The following is a 15,490-nucleotide window of genomic DNA, read 5'->3' on the forward strand; positions in this document are numbered from 1 at the left end:
TATATATGATGTGTGCTGAGACTTGTGACCTTAGGCATGCGCGCACGCAAATACACACAGACACATACTAACCCACACATGCTAACACAAACACACACACACACAGCAACACACGTGGGCATACACAGATTAACACACACGTACGCCATCCTACACAGAAGCCACACACAGAGGTATACGGAATCTGCGCTGAGACTTGTGACCTTAGACAGGCACGCAGGCAAATACACACACATACTAACCTTCAGCTACTACACACAGAGTAACACGTGCGCACACACTCTGATACACACAGACTGTCACTCATTTATTTTTCACTCAGAAGAATATAGATGTGTTTGATATAACAATTGGACACAGTACCACTGACTACAGCACACCAAAACCTAGAACACACACTTATTTCCACGTTCTGTCTTCCACCCATAGACGGGTCAATTCACAAACACAAGTTCAGTTTAGGGGCACAAACATCTCAATTTATACGTTTAAAGCCACATACCATGGTACTTGTACTGGGGTAGCAACATTTCCGAGCTGCAAGCAGGCCCTCCAACGCAGTGCTTGAAATGGAAAAATTAAAGTGCAGGTACTCTGTGCCAGAGTACCTGCATGTTTCCGAGAAGTGCCGGTACTCTCCAATTAAAAGTATTACTTTTTTCTGGAGATGTGCCAGTACTCTCCCTCTCAAAATAAAAAAAGTGCTGGTACTTAGTACCGGAGAGTACAGGCCCATTTAAAGCACTGCTCCAACGATATGTCAAGGAAAGCGGGGCTGGTGCTTAGCCAAGTCTTCATCTGCTGCCTCCATGTCAGCGCGTGAGCCCCAAACGATGCCACAGCTCCTGCTGATCAAGCAGAGAGTCAGTGCACTCGAATGAACTGTGTCATAAAGAAGCGCCATGTTAATATGAAGCCCGCCCTCTGACAACCTTGCTGATTGACACACAGTCTTGGGCAGCACAGGGCGTAAGCCTAATGCGCCCACGCTGTGTTCAATCAGCGAGGCATGCCTTTCATCGCAGAGGGGTGTGGCTTTATGGTCTCGAAGCCCAAAGAGGACCAGGGCTATGAAAATATAAACCCTGTTAAACCTGCGACAAGTGGAACATGCGCACTAAGCACATGTGCCAGTGAAACTTGCCTGACCCTGCCTGGTGAACCTGTACACACGTAATGTATCATGAAAATAATAAAATAAACAAGATCAAAGATAGGAAATATGGCCTGGGCGGAGCCCCTACGCCCTCATGAAAAAACCGCCCCTGTGTGATATATTATAGGAATAATCATTCAATGGGATAGTATAATATCATTTGGGGTATTATCTACTTCTTCCTTCCGACCCACTAATACACTCCAGGCCCGAGCTCTCTCACCCAGCCCCTGTCCCCGTTTGACCTCTCGGTCTCTGACCATCTCCTCGGCTTTTGCCCACTTTATTACCTCCCTCTTCCAGGTCTCATTTTGGGGGCCCTGCGTTTGCTTCTAGTTATCTCCCATTTGGTTATCAAGAGTGCTAGGTCCTGAAATTCGTTAGTCACCTTTTGCTTGGGTGTGTGTGGATGATTGCTGAGTAAGCAATATTTGGGATCAGAAGGAACCTCCTGTTCGATGACCTCTGCCAGTGTAATGACGACTGAATGCCAGAAGTCCCCCAACCCAGAGCAGGTCAATAACATATGAAAAAACTCCACTGCTTCCTCTTCACATCTCGGGAATTTGGCATCTATAATATTAAAATGTCTCCCCAGTCTCCCCAGTGTTAAGTATTCTCTGTGGATTATGTATAAATTAATGAGCTTGAACCGGGCATTCCTAGATGCCTTGGGGACCCATGTCAGTATGTTCTCCCACACCACCTCCGGTATCTTCGTGCCCAAATCCTCTACCCACTTCAATTTAAGGCCTGTAAAAGAGGTGGACAGAGAGCTTCTCTAATTTTCCCATATAATAAAGTCACAGCTTTATATGTACCTGCATTACTAGTCAAATATTGACAAACATCAAATAAGGGAGGTTCTGTTTGTCCTGTATGCCAGTGTTTAGTGATTGCCTCTGTAATCGCTCTATGAAGCAGAAAATGCCCCTGTTGTAAAGTGGTATCGCGTTCTGAACTCTTAAAAGGGTAGTAGTGCGTCTGCCTCAAACAGCGTCCCCATAGATGCCGCTCCCGCCTCCACCCAGGACGCTATTCTGCCCCAGTCCCCACCATGCGGTAAAACTGATAAAAAGGGTATTGGGATCTCTGGGGCGTAAGGCCGAGGCTCATGTGCTCTATGAAGGTAGCGCGACCAGCAGGAGTGTAACACCCTGAGTTCCACTGGTAACGTCATGGCTGGGGGGCCGATCCAGAGAACCACTTGTGCCAAGGTCCATAGGGCTTGGGCAAACGATGTTGCTGTCCTGTTCGGCTGCACCCGATTGGCTATCCACCGGGCCAGCCATTGCAGCTGGCCCGCAAGATAATAGGCCTCAAAGTCAGGCACTGCCATGCCCCCGCCGTTCGCCGGCTTCTAGAGATGCTCATGTGCAAGGGCATCATCTGCCCTCTCCCCACAGGAACCCAAAGATCAGTGAATTCAGGCCCTTGAAAAATGCCAGGGGTAGCCATGAAGGCAGTGTAACAAACAAATATTGCAACCGTGGCAGAACGATCAGTGTCAGTAGTGCCGCTCGTCCTGTCACTGATAGAGGCAATGACCCCCAGAAGTTCATGTTACTACTAAGTCTGTGCAATCCTCGTCCTATATTGCTTTCATACAGGTCAGTTCTGTTATGATAGACATGCACCCCCAGGTAAATCAAACAGTGCAGCACCCACTGTAGGCCCCTTAGATCTTGTGGGGCCTCTCGGTCCGGGGTCATAGGAAATAGACTAGATTACCCCCACTTAACTTGAAGGCCTGATAATGATCTAAACCGATCTAGTAGTTGTCACGCTCTTCTCAATGCATCATCTGTGTCTGCTAGGAATTATAGTAGATCATCTGCGTATAAGGCTGATGTTCCCTATCTCCAACCCTCTATAGGAGTTACCTCCCCTGGTAAGTCTTGCAGGGGGCTCTATGGCCAGGGCAAAGAGGAGTGGGGAGAGTGGACATCCCTGTCTGGTGCCCCGTTCTACATGATAGTCCCCTAATATGGTGTTGCCTGTACGAACTCTCGCTCGCGGCTCAGCATATAATAAGCGTGCCCAGGCTATAAAATTCTCACCCAGGCCATTTGCGTAGTACTTCATATAAATATGGTCATTTGAGACTATCAAATGCCTTCTCGAAGTCTACCGCAAAGACCACTGTGTCTGCTCTATTATAGGAACTATCTTCAAGCAACAAGAAAAGTCAACGGATATTCATGGTCGTACATCGTCCGGGAATAAACCCCGTCTGATCAAAAGATTTCAAACTGCACATATGTGGTAAGAGGCGCATCCCTAGTATTTTACTAAAGATTTTGTAGACCACAGACAACATTGATAGGGGTCGAAAAGAGGTTACCTTAGTGGGTGGCTTCCCAGGTTAAGAAGGGGAACAATGAGGGCCTCTGGCACCGATGAAGGGAAAATCCCAGCCAACCAAGCGTCTTCATACATGCTAACCAGTCAGGGTACCAGGGTAGTCATAAAGTGGACTAAAATTCGACTGGTAGACCGTCCAGGCCCGGCGTTTTATTCCGTGCCATGCTATCCACATCGGTCTTCACTTACGATAATTCTGTTGCCTGTCCAAGGGCCTCAGATTCCTGTTCCGAGACCGTCGGAAGCTTGATGTGTGATAAATACCCTTAGATCTCTGTAGTTGTGGTGTGCGTTTTACTTTTATAAACCTCTAAATAGTACTTATAAAACTTCTGATTGATTGCAGCCTCACTATAGACCTGTTGGCCCAAGGACGTATCCAATTCCACTATGCTCGACCCCCTTTTTGCCGGGTTTGCCAGCCATGCCAGAAGTGAACCTGCGCGGTCACCCTCAGCATGTGTTTTCGCTACGTAGGTTTTGTAGTCATAACAGTGGAGTCTTTCAACTCCGTTTGGACCCTCTCCTGTGCATTTAAATAAGACGCTCGGAGTAAGGCTTATCTTGGGTACTCCCTCTCTCTCAATTCTTGTTCCGCCCCCTCTATGTCTCATTTTAATACATATCTAACCCCTTTTGCAGCTGAAATACATCTTCACTGTATCACGACCTTGAAGGCGTCCCATTCTAGAAGTCTTGTGTCTGTAGTGCCCTCGTTATCATTGAAGTATGCAGTTATGTCCGCAGCAATGTCTGTCCTAAAGACTTGGGGCCAGATGTATCAAGGTTTTTTGCATTCGCAAACGGTGCAAATGCCCGTTTGCGAATGCAGAAAGCCAGTTCAGAATGTACGAAAGATATTCTGAACGCAATTTTAAGGAATCACAAAAATAGCGATTCCTTAAAATTGCGACCCTGTTTAGAGAGTCGCAAGTTGCGAGTCTCTAAATAAGAAATCGCAAATAGGGATTTCTTATTTGCGATTTCTTAGCACATGTATGAAGCCAATCCTAAGTGCGATTTGGGCATTTAGGAATCGCTATTTACCACCAGGTTGAACCTGGTGGTAACCATGTGCAAAATTTAAAAATGCATTTAAAATGCATTTTTAAAATGTACATGTAAAGCACAAATGCCCTTTTGGCATGTGTGCACCTTACATGTCCCCCAAAACATTTTTGTGGTGCAGCGGAGGGGGCCTTAGGCCCCCAGCATCCTGGGGTTTTGCATTTCCAAAATTGCGATTTCTGGTTAAGAAATCGTAATTTTGGAAATTCAAAAAATTTGCAGATCTGGGCCAACAGGCCCATAGGTGCGAATGGGGTCAGATTCTCTATTTGCGATTCGGTGATAGCATTTGCGATTTTTAAGAAATCGCTATTACCGAATCGCAAAAATCATACATACCTTTTTGCATTTCTGAAATAGCGACTTCTTAAAAATCGCTATTTGAGAATCGCAAATGGGTTGTATGATACATCTGGCCCTTGGTCTTCTACAATTCCGGCCTAAGTCGCCACACAGGCACTGGAGGACTGGGGAGTGCCCAAGTCAGCCTCAACAATAAGGGGTTATGGTCTGAGATCGTTCTGCTTAAATACGCAGTCATGCTGGTCGACTAATGGACAGCAGGGGAGCAAAGGAAGGTATCTAATTGCACATGCAGATCATACAATGGAGAATAAAAGGAGTAATCCCTCTCGTCTGAGTGGTGAGTGCGCCAGGAGTCTAACAGTCCCCATTCTTATTGCCATTCCCCGAATGCCTTCATGGTGCACCGAATGGGGGACTCCTGCAGTGAGGAGTGCGATCTATCTAGGGTCGTATCACAAATGCAGTTAAAATCCCCACCTAGTAGAATGGATCCCAGAAGGTGGGAGGCCAGACAGTCGTAAAGCGTCCTCAAGAATCCTGGTTGATCATCATTAGGTCCATAAATACACCCTATCACGATGTCTCGACCATCTAACCTCCCCGCTATCAGGATATATCTCCCCAAGGGATCTATGACAGATTCAATGTGTTGAAAAGATACTCCAGGCTTAATCCAGATAAGGGCCCCTCTTGCATAAGCAGAGTAGGTAGTATAATAAACTTGTCCTCGCCATTTACATTGCAGTGCTCTCTCCTCTTTGGCATCTAAGTGTGTCTCTTGTAATAGGGCTATATGAATCCCTCATTTAGGGCCAGATGTAGGAAGCCTTTTGCACTTCGCAAACTGCGAAAAACGCAGTTTGCGTCATGCAAAAGGCCGTTTGCGATGCACAACCTCAAATTGCGATTCGGTACCGACTCGCAATTTGAGGATGCGACTGGCAAATAGGAAGGGGTGTTCCCTTCCTATTTGCGACCGCATCGCCATGCTGAGTTGCTTTGTGACCGCGAATGCGGTCGCAAACCAACTCGCAGTTACCACCCACTTGAAGTGGGTGGTAACTCATTCGCAAAAGGGAAGGGGTCCCCATGGGACCCCTTCCCCTTTGTTAATGACGAAAAAAACGAAACCAAATGGTTTCGGAAGTTTTTCTTTTTGCAACTCGTTTTCCTTTAAGGAAAACAGGCTGCAAAAAGAAAAAAAAAAAACTGCTTTATTAAAAAAGCAGTCACAGACATTTGGGTCTGCTGTCTCCAGCAGGCCACCATCCCTGTGAGTGCATGGACTCACTATGGGGTCGCAAAATGCGACCCACCTCATTAATATTCATGAAGTGGGTCTTTGCGACCCCATAGCGAGTCGCAGAAGGTGTCTGAGACACCTATCTGCATAATATTTGGCGAGTTGCAAATTGCGAGTCGCTATGACTCGCAATTTGCAAGTCGCAAAATATTTTTTTGATACATCTGGCCCTTAGTGTGGTGATACTATACATTATGCCGCTTGCTCATGGAATGTATCCCGCTGATATTCCATGTGAACACTTTAAGAGTGGAGGCGTAAGCCATTACAGAAGTAAAGGACAGTGTATGGGCACCGCAAGGTGTTCTTCTCTATTGAGTTCCTCCCACAATGTCACTAGCAAGTACAGGCATATGCAGCAGTGGACAACCCCCAACATATTAAACTTGAACCGTACCCAACTCCCACTCCCCAAGGCAAACAGTGTGAGCCATTCGCCCAAACAGTCAACCATAACATATTCAACCATGTTTGTGCCCTCTAACGTTCGGGCCTCGTTCGGTGGGGGGGGTTAGTAGCTCCGTCTGCTCTCAGTCCCCAAGTTGCGTATTTAGAATAAAATGTCATACGCCGTGCCATTAGGGGCTTATTCTGGCTATCCACGGATCGGATTTGCAGACAAGTAGGTATCGTCTGTGCTGCCATGTTCATAGTAGTATTTGTTGCACTGACTGGTCTCAGACTAAATAATCTCATCTGTGGTGCGTGGGGTGACCACCGGTAGACTCTCGCTGGCGGGCATTGAAGTTGCAGAGTCTCTATCTGAATCCGTGCCATTGTCACTCACTTCCCTCAACAGGGATCTGGGGTCAGATGATGATCCCCTCAAGGATGCCATGCAGCTATGGGCGCTTGCCGACCTCTTTGCGCCTCCTGTACCGTTGGTGACCCCGATAGCGTTGTCTGACCTTGTCTTCGTGTGCGAAGTAGGTGCCTCCTTTTCTGCGGGCAAGGTGGTCTGCTCGGGCCCAGGTTGGGCTGTCCTTCTGCCCAGTTCCATGCCTCTTGGGGTATAGTGAAAAATTGTTCTCCTGTGGGTGTTACTACTCTGAGTCAAGCAGGACACTGCATAGAATAGATGATTCCCGCATTCCTCAGTTTCTTTTTCACAGATGTAAAGGCCGCCCTTTGATGTTGCACTTCCCTTATGAAGTCAGGAAATTTGGAGACTTTACTATTGTCCACTCTGAGGTCGCCACCCATCCGAGCACACTGCAGTATGTGGTTCCTGTCTTTAAAATGAAGCAACCAAGCCACCACTGGTGTAGGAAGGGCTCCCAGTGGTCGCCGTTGGGCAGGGACCTTATGTGCACGTTCAAAGGCAAAGAAAGCAGAGAGACCCTCCAGGGCTACCTCCTTCTAGATCCATTCCTCCAGGTATCGCACCATATTAGACCCCTCAATTTTCTCAGGAAGACCCACTACTCTGGTGTTATTGCGGTGCGCTCTGTTTTCTGCATCCTTTGCTCTGTTCTCAAGGGCGTGCAGTCTAGATTCCATAGAGTCCATTCATCCTCCTGTGGCTACCACTGTAGGTAGTGTTTCAGAGATGTCCCTTTCAGTCGCAGTGACTCTCTCCGATAGGCATCTGTGGTCATCACGCAACAATCCTAGGTCTTTGCTAAAGTTTAACTTCCAGAGCTTCATGCGACGCTGCTATAGCATGTAAGACATCCTGAAGTGTGGGGGCAGAGGGTGTCATTTTTGAAGGCTCATCTAAGGTTTTCTCTGGCTGCCTGCCAGTTGTCCTTAGGCTCTGGGATCCTCTCAGTTCCTCGTCTCTCTTTTTCAGCGCTTTTCCCATGGTTTAGGTTGATGCAGCAGTTTTTGAATCCTATTTCTCTTCTGTTCTTGTCAAGTGCTGTGTGGGGACGTACTTCTTTGGGTACTGCAGAAGATCTCTAGTAGCCACACTGTCGCCAGTAAGACTCTTCGGGCTATCTAGGTTCCAGGAGTCTTTTTAGTGACAGGGTCTGAAATTAATTTGCTGCACCCTCTGCTTACCCTGATTGCCTCTGCTCCGCTATGGTATCGCCGTCAGTGTGCCAGGGATCTGCAATCCAAAGATTTGCATTCTTGCCAGCCACTCGTCTCTCCAATGCAGCCGGCACTGCAGGGCCTCCCACCTCACAAGGATAATGTCCGGGGCAGTTCGGGGGTGGATGGGGCTCAGCTCGCCTCTCTGCCACCCTCGCACTTGGGGCCCATTTGCCACCGCTCTCACCACCAGGGCCTCCTCCCAGAATCAGTGGTGCATGGTGCCCGAGTCCCTCAGCTCCTCACCTGTGTCCGATGTGGTGGGACCGCTCCCAGTGTGCCCCAAGACGGTCAATAAAGTTTCCTCCACCCAGGCCATTCTCTCTTCTGTCCGGCGCCATGTGCGCCCGTCTTCAGGCCTACGGTGTAGGCCTTGCCGCCATCTTGCCGCGTCACAGCTCCACAGCAGATTATTTGTTTTTACTCTGCCTACATGGTCTCTGGGGACAGAACTCCTTCCCCGGAGATCTGCCCAGACTCAGGCACTCGAGACCGGTCCGATCCCCTGGTTTCAGCGGCAGAATAAGGGTTGTGTGGGGGCCCGGGATCCCGGAGCTCCAGAATTCACCGCCCTAGTCCATGCGCAGCCAAGCAACGCCCCCGCAAGCACTAATTGTAGTTGGTTATTCAAGAAATTTGCACTAAATAGTGAATTGCGAGGGAACAATAAAACTTATGTAGAGATCAGAGACATCGAAGACACTGAACTTTTACAAAAGGTGTTCACAGTATAATTATTCAGTGAGGGGTAAGTCAAAGGGTATTACTTCATGGTAATGTGCTCTAATAATATGGTTATCTGGTTTCCAAAACTGAACCAAACAAATCTGTTCTTAAGGTGCCTTTACCATGAAACTATAACTTCCACACTGATTGACATATAAAGAACAGTGGAGGAGACATCCACCCGCGCAGCAGAGGATGGCTGATCGTGGAGGGGTACATGCAGCACCTGGTCAGAGATCTTCCTTTGCACATGGCTTTAGGCTATGCATAGTTGGCTTTGTGCTCTGGAGTATTACCCTCCAAGGCCCATCTTTCAGCATGCTGACTCTGTATATTATCAATAGCAGAGGATCAACGTTGCTAAACATGTGGCGGGAATATAGGGACAGTATTGCGGGGAGAAAGACCTGCAACGATAGGTGGTCAAGACATTGTCATGGATACCACTTTTCATATTCTCTAGATTCTAGTGTTATGCCCCTTTATGTTACCTTACCTGAAAATAAGAAAAGACTATGGGCCTGATTACAACTTTGGAGGACGGTGTTAAACCGTCCCAAAAGTGACGGATATACCACCTACCGTATTACGAGTTCCATAGGATATAATGGACTCGTAATACGGTAGGTGGTATATCCGCCACTTTTGGGACGGTTTAACACCGTCCTCCAAAGTTGTAATCAGGCCCTATATCCATTGAAACAATAGTAACACATTAATTAGGTTCCCAGACAATTGTTCTGCTGCAGGCCTGCTCACACTACAAATTATAACAAACATTTACTCTAATACTGAATAACAAGATATTGATACATAGTTAACAACAATTAGGATTTATGTAAAAATCTTACTAGGGAGGTCTTCACCTCCCACTTGTCAAATAACACTTTACTGCATAAGTCTTCATTTCCTCATAAAGGCATGCCGACTGTCACATTCTTCATGCTTGGAAGATAACACACACAGTAATTGATTGTTCATGAAGGTTCCACACATACCCCTTGATCTATTCTTTAGGGAAATGTGTTATTCTTTAATATCCATATAGTACGGGCTAAACAGTTTTTCACCAAAGTCTTTTCAAGGCCCAAAATGTTCTTGAACTCCCAACAGATTTATGCATTACCTGGTCAAACCAATAGTGCTACACATTGGAAGGGAGTCTCTTCTAAACTGTAGCCAGATCCTCTTGATTCCATCTGACTTTCCTACAAAATTCAGTGCAATCGTTTTTAAAATTCATATTACCTTACCATCAATAAGCGCAGAAGAAGCTTTTGAGTCTTCAATCAACTTCTATGCTTGCCGCAATCCTAGTTACTTCTGCTCTTCGATAGAAGGTCTGCAACTCACCACTTAGACTGCACTTCCAGATTAATCTACAATGTGGTTTGGGCAGCTCCCCCATAAATAGCAGAAGCAGGCAAGGTGGCTACTGTGATTTGCCTGAATCCTGAAAGAGTTCCATTAAACTCACAAGACCAGCGGAGAAAGCATTTGTCAGCCACTCAATGTGCTCCAAGAAGTAAAGTCGCCTTGTTCCTTCCTTTGCTGTCATTGCTTTGATTTTGGGAGCCAGTGTGAGGTGGGTAGAATTGGTGGCCTTTCATTTGGACTTTATGGTCAGAAGGTGGGAGCGCACATGGTCTGTCTAGAGGCCCGTGCAGCCCACCCTAGCATATCACAGCAGATGGTGCTGTCTGCCATGTGTTGTTGCAATAGATTGATCTCTACAGGTAATTACAGGGTCTGTAGGCACAAAGTCTGTGCTCAGTGATGTTTAGCAGGAAACTGGTAGTAAGGTCCCCAAAACAGTCCCATGTGGGATATGATAAGAAGCATAAATTCTGTGGAGAAAAAACAAAAGCTTCATTGACATTATGGTTAGGTTTGCCTATTATACCATAAAGTATGTTTTTAAAAACTCTGAAATTCACAGAGAAACTATACCTAAAGTGCAATTGTTGTTCAAATCAAAACCTAAACATCACTGAAATGTGCCAGTTCTTGTTCAGTAAACTAACCATAACTTGTACCCAACATTATTCACTGCTTATGACCTAATATATCACACCCGTCGAGACATGTTAAATTATCTTATTGATAACATCACTGACAACAACCCAGATATCTTATCCTTTCTAAGGGAGTTTCTGAATAAATATGGTCTGCCACACTTACAATGCACAGTATTAATGTAATTTAATCAAGGTAATTTTGAAGGTGTTTTATATTATCCCTATTCAGTTGGGTAGATGGATTAACCTTACTGGCAACCAAAGTAATAGAATGGAGGTTGTGACGGGGTCCTTTATCCCGAGTCGAGGGGATATTGGAAGAAGGTGACAGACGCGGCACTTAAGGGTGTAGTACGTTTATTTATTTCTTCGTTGAGATTGTAGCACTAGCTTTTCCGCCAAAGTGTTATATTCCAAGTCCAAACTAATATATAAATCCCTTTTCTTTTCAGGGTTCCTTGATGTTCCCGGGACAGCCTGGTCCGGTCCGGAGGGAGAGGTCTTGTTCACGCGGCTCTCATGGCCCCAGGATTTCCCAAAACAAAGAAGGAGAAAGGAACAGGTAAGTGGGGAAATGTATCTATATAGGGTTAATTGGGGTTAGTAAGGAGTGAGAGGGGGGGGGTTTGTGTGGAGGTGGAGGAATGTGGGGGGGGTACGTTTCTCTTGTGTCTTCCTTTTGTTGTGCCCTGTTTGTGACCCCCTTACAGTTCTATCCACTGGTCTGGGTACGGTCCTTGTGGGGTTACCCTTCAGTTAACTGTGGTGCTGATTAAATGGGATCCCCTTCCCTACACGACCTCAGCCCTCTCCTCTTAGCCCCTTTAAACCCAGCCAACCACCCAGAATCCCAGTCCCAGCCCCGGTACGCTCGTACCTGACTTGGCCACGCCCCTCCAGGGACGTGGCCGGCTTGTAGGCGATCTCCCGACTTCGTCTCAACAGGGGCGGGAGGCGCCCAAGGGTTTCCGCTCTCTGTCCGCTGTTCCTTCTCTACGGCGGGGTTTTCCTTCTCTCTTGGTGGTCCGCGGCGTTCGTCTCTCCGGCTCTCCCTGACGTCGGCGTCTCTCTCTGGGTTGCGCGACTCTCTCCCTCCGTCGGTCGTCCCTCCTCCTTCTATCTGACGGATGACGTTGGACGTCATCACGTCAGGAATCCCTCGGGTGCCCCCGGGGTATCCTCCGGCGGCCGTTCGCTCCGACCCGGAACCGGCGTCTGGAGGCGCCCGGTTACACATCCCCTCACATGAATGGGGCTGATCGAGCCCCACCAGATCCGGAAACCGGGACAAATAGTCAGCCTGACCCATAAGGTCACCAGGGAGGTGGCAAACCTGGAAGGAGAAAGGTTGGAGTTCCATGAACCATCTCAATATACGATTGTTGGTATTCTTATATCTTGAGAGCCACGTAAGGGGTGCATGGTCCGTATACAGTAGGAAAGGTCTGCCCAAAAGATAGTATTGGAGACTTTCGATAGCCCACTTAATGGCAAGACATTCCCGCTCTATAATGGGGTATCTTTGCTCCCTGGGAAACAGCTTACGGCTAATAAAGACGACGGGATGGCTCACTCTGTCTTCATCCTTTTGAAAAAGAACGGCCCCTACCCCCACGTCGGAGGCATCCGTTTGGAGATGAAAGGGTTTGTCAAACTCAGGACATTTCAATATCGGTTGAGTGGTGAGACACCTTTGCAAGGTATGATAACTATGAAGTTGAGTCGGGTCTAGTCGTGGGATGTTGTTGGGTTGTCCTTTTCTTAAGAGATTGGTTAGGGGGGCAGCCAAACTGGAATAGTGGGGAATGAACCTTCGATAGTACCCCACTAGACCTAAAAAGGAACGAACTCCCTTCTTCGTGGTGGGAGCATTGGTGTGTAGGATGGCTTCGATTTTATTCTTTTGCGGTCGAAGTATACCGTTGCCAATGTGATAACCCAGGTAGGAGATCTCATTAAAAGCCAGTCGGCTCTTGGCGGGGTTGGCTGTCAGTCCAGCCTTCCTTAAAGCCGAGAAGATGTGGTCTATGTGGACCAGATGGTCTTCCCAGGTCTCACTGAAAATAACGATGTCATCCAGATAGGCCGCCGCGTATCGGGTATGAGGTCGTAATATGGTGTCAATGAGACGTTGGAAGGTGGCGGGGGCGCCATGTAACCCAAAAGGGAGAACCTTAAAGTGATACAATCCTGAGGGGGTAGCGAAAGCCGTCTTTTCCTTGTCTTCGGGACCCAACGGGATCTGCCAATATCCCTTGGTCAAGTCAAGGGTAGACATGTATTTCGCTTTCCCCAACCTTTCTAAGAGCTCGTCTATCCTAGGAAGAGGATAGGTGTCAAATTGTGATATGGAATTGACCCGTCTAAAGTCAATACAGAAACGTATAGACCCATCAGGTTTGGGTACCAAGACCACGGGCGAACACCAGGGGCTTTGGGAAGGTTCTATGATGTCTAGATCTAACATCTTCTCGATTTCGTTTTCTACGAGGGTTTTCCTAGCTTCAGGGATACGATAAGGTTTTAGTCGTACGGTCTTCCCAGGTGGTGTGAGGATTTGATGATGTACCAATCGTGTCCTACCGGGTACCGAGGAGAACACCCGACCGTGTTTATCGAAGAGATTCTTCAATTGTCTATTTTGTTGAATCGAGATCTCTGTATTAATGATAGGAACCTCTCTCTCGCCAGGGGGATCAGTGGGGCACCACCCTATCTCTAGTTCCTTAACGGTATTAACTAGGCAGCCGTGCCTTGGGTCGTTCGGAGGTTCTTCCCATCTTTTTAATAAGTTAACATGGAAGATCTGTGACCTAGGGGGAGTGTCGTTAAGCTGAATTTTATAAGTTACGGGGGTTACTAGTCCTGTTACGGTGTAGGGTCCTTGCCACTTGGCCAACAATTTGTTGTCTGAACTGGGGAGAAGAACTAGCACTTTATCTCCTAGGGAAAAGGACCTTAATTGGGTATTCCGATCATAATTCCTTTTCTGTTTGTCTTGGGCCCTCTCCATGTGTTCCCTTACGCTTTCCCATACTGTATGTAGGTGGGTTTTTAACTCACGGGCGTACTTTAGAATGTTTTTTTCCCCGTCTTCTTCTTCCCACATCTCAGCGGCCATATCTAGTAGGGTCCGTGGTTGTCGCCCAAACAACAGCTCAAACGGGCTATGGCCCGTAGAGGCTTGTTCGTGTGTCCTGATTGCGTATAATACTAAAGGGAGTTTCCTATCCCAGTCCTTACCAGTCTCCGAGATAGTTTTCTTTAGTAGTGTTTTGAGGGTACGGTTATATCTCTCCACCAAACCATCGGTTTGTGGATGATAAACCGACGTCCGTAACTGTTTAATCCCCAATAGCTGACATATTTGTGTCATCAGGTTGGACATAAATTGGGTACCTTGGTCCGTTAGGATTTCTCGAGGAAACCCAATTCGGGAAAAGAACCCTATCATGGCGTGAGCAACACTTTTGGTGTTAATACTAGAGAGGGGAATAGCCTCAGGGTATCTCGTGGCGTAATCTACTAATACCAATATATAACGATAGCCTCTCGACGAGGGCAGAAGAGGGCCAACAAGGTCCATCCCTATTCTGGAGAAGGGGACATCAATGATGGGGAGGGGTTGTAAAGGGGCCTTTCTCCGTGAGCCTGGGTCAATCAATTGGCATTTTGGACATTGTTGACAGAATTTCCTAATCTGGGAAAATACCCCCGGCCAGTAAAACTTCCTCAACAAATACTCCTCTGTTTTCTCCCTCCCATAGTGTCCACCCCCGGGCTGGCTGTGTGCTAAGTGTAGAACTTGTTGTCTATAAGGTTCTGGAACTATCAACTGTTTCTTTTCGTCTTGGTCTTTGTAAGTGACTCGGTATAATAGGTCCTTAACTATGGTGAACGAGGGACCCTTATCCTGGGGGTTCCGTGGGCGTGCACTTTTCCATGCATGAATTAAACTGGGGTCTTCTCTTTGCGAAGTCCGGAAGCTGGGAAGAGCAGTGAGGGCGAGGACCTTTGTAATTACCCTGGTCCTGCTGGAGGGGTCTTGGGTATAGGTTTTCTTAATTATTCTTTTCTCCTTCCGGGTGAGTTTAGGTCGTACCCTCGGAGGTGATAGAGGCATATTGGAGAAAGGAGCGTCCTTCCACCAGTTGTTGGTTTCTTCGAGCTGTCTAAGGCTGTCTAGGAGTTGCGGGAACTCCGGAAAGTCAGTTCCTATAATCGCTTCTTCAACCAGTTGCTCTACTAAACCCACTCTTATGGGTATTTCTTTTCCTCCCCAGGTGAGGGTTGTCCAGATTAGGGGATATTCTCTGGTTTCCCCATGGATGCAACAGATTGATACCGTGAATTCCGAAGTGTAGTAATGTGCGTTGAAAAACCCGGCCCTGACCACAGATTGGCTGCACCCTGAATCGATGAGGGCCACTGTGCTTTTCCCATTGATAATCAGTCTCTTTTTATAAGGGGTGTCTCTTCTCCCTGTGTAAAAGACTCTTCCCCTTGTGACCC

At 47.3% G+C, this 15,490-nt stretch overlaps 1 long non-coding RNA gene across 1 annotated transcript in view; it reads right to left on the reverse strand.

Moving 5' to 3' along the window:
* The window catches only part of LOC138302160 (uncharacterized), a 114,172-nt gene extending 113,356 nt beyond the window's left edge, over positions 1-816 (reverse strand). The window contains exon 1 of the long non-coding RNA XR_011205316.1: positions 503-816. This is a non-coding gene — a long non-coding RNA (uncharacterized lncRNA). The remainder of the gene's footprint in view (positions 1-502) is intronic.
* Between the last annotated feature and the right edge of the window lie 14,674 nt (positions 817-15,490).

Source organism: Pleurodeles waltl, chromosome 6 (assembly GCF_031143425.1).
Source record: "Pleurodeles waltl isolate 20211129_DDA chromosome 6, aPleWal1.hap1.20221129, whole genome shotgun sequence".
NCBI lineage: Eukaryota > Metazoa > Chordata > Amphibia > Caudata > Salamandridae > Pleurodeles > Pleurodeles waltl.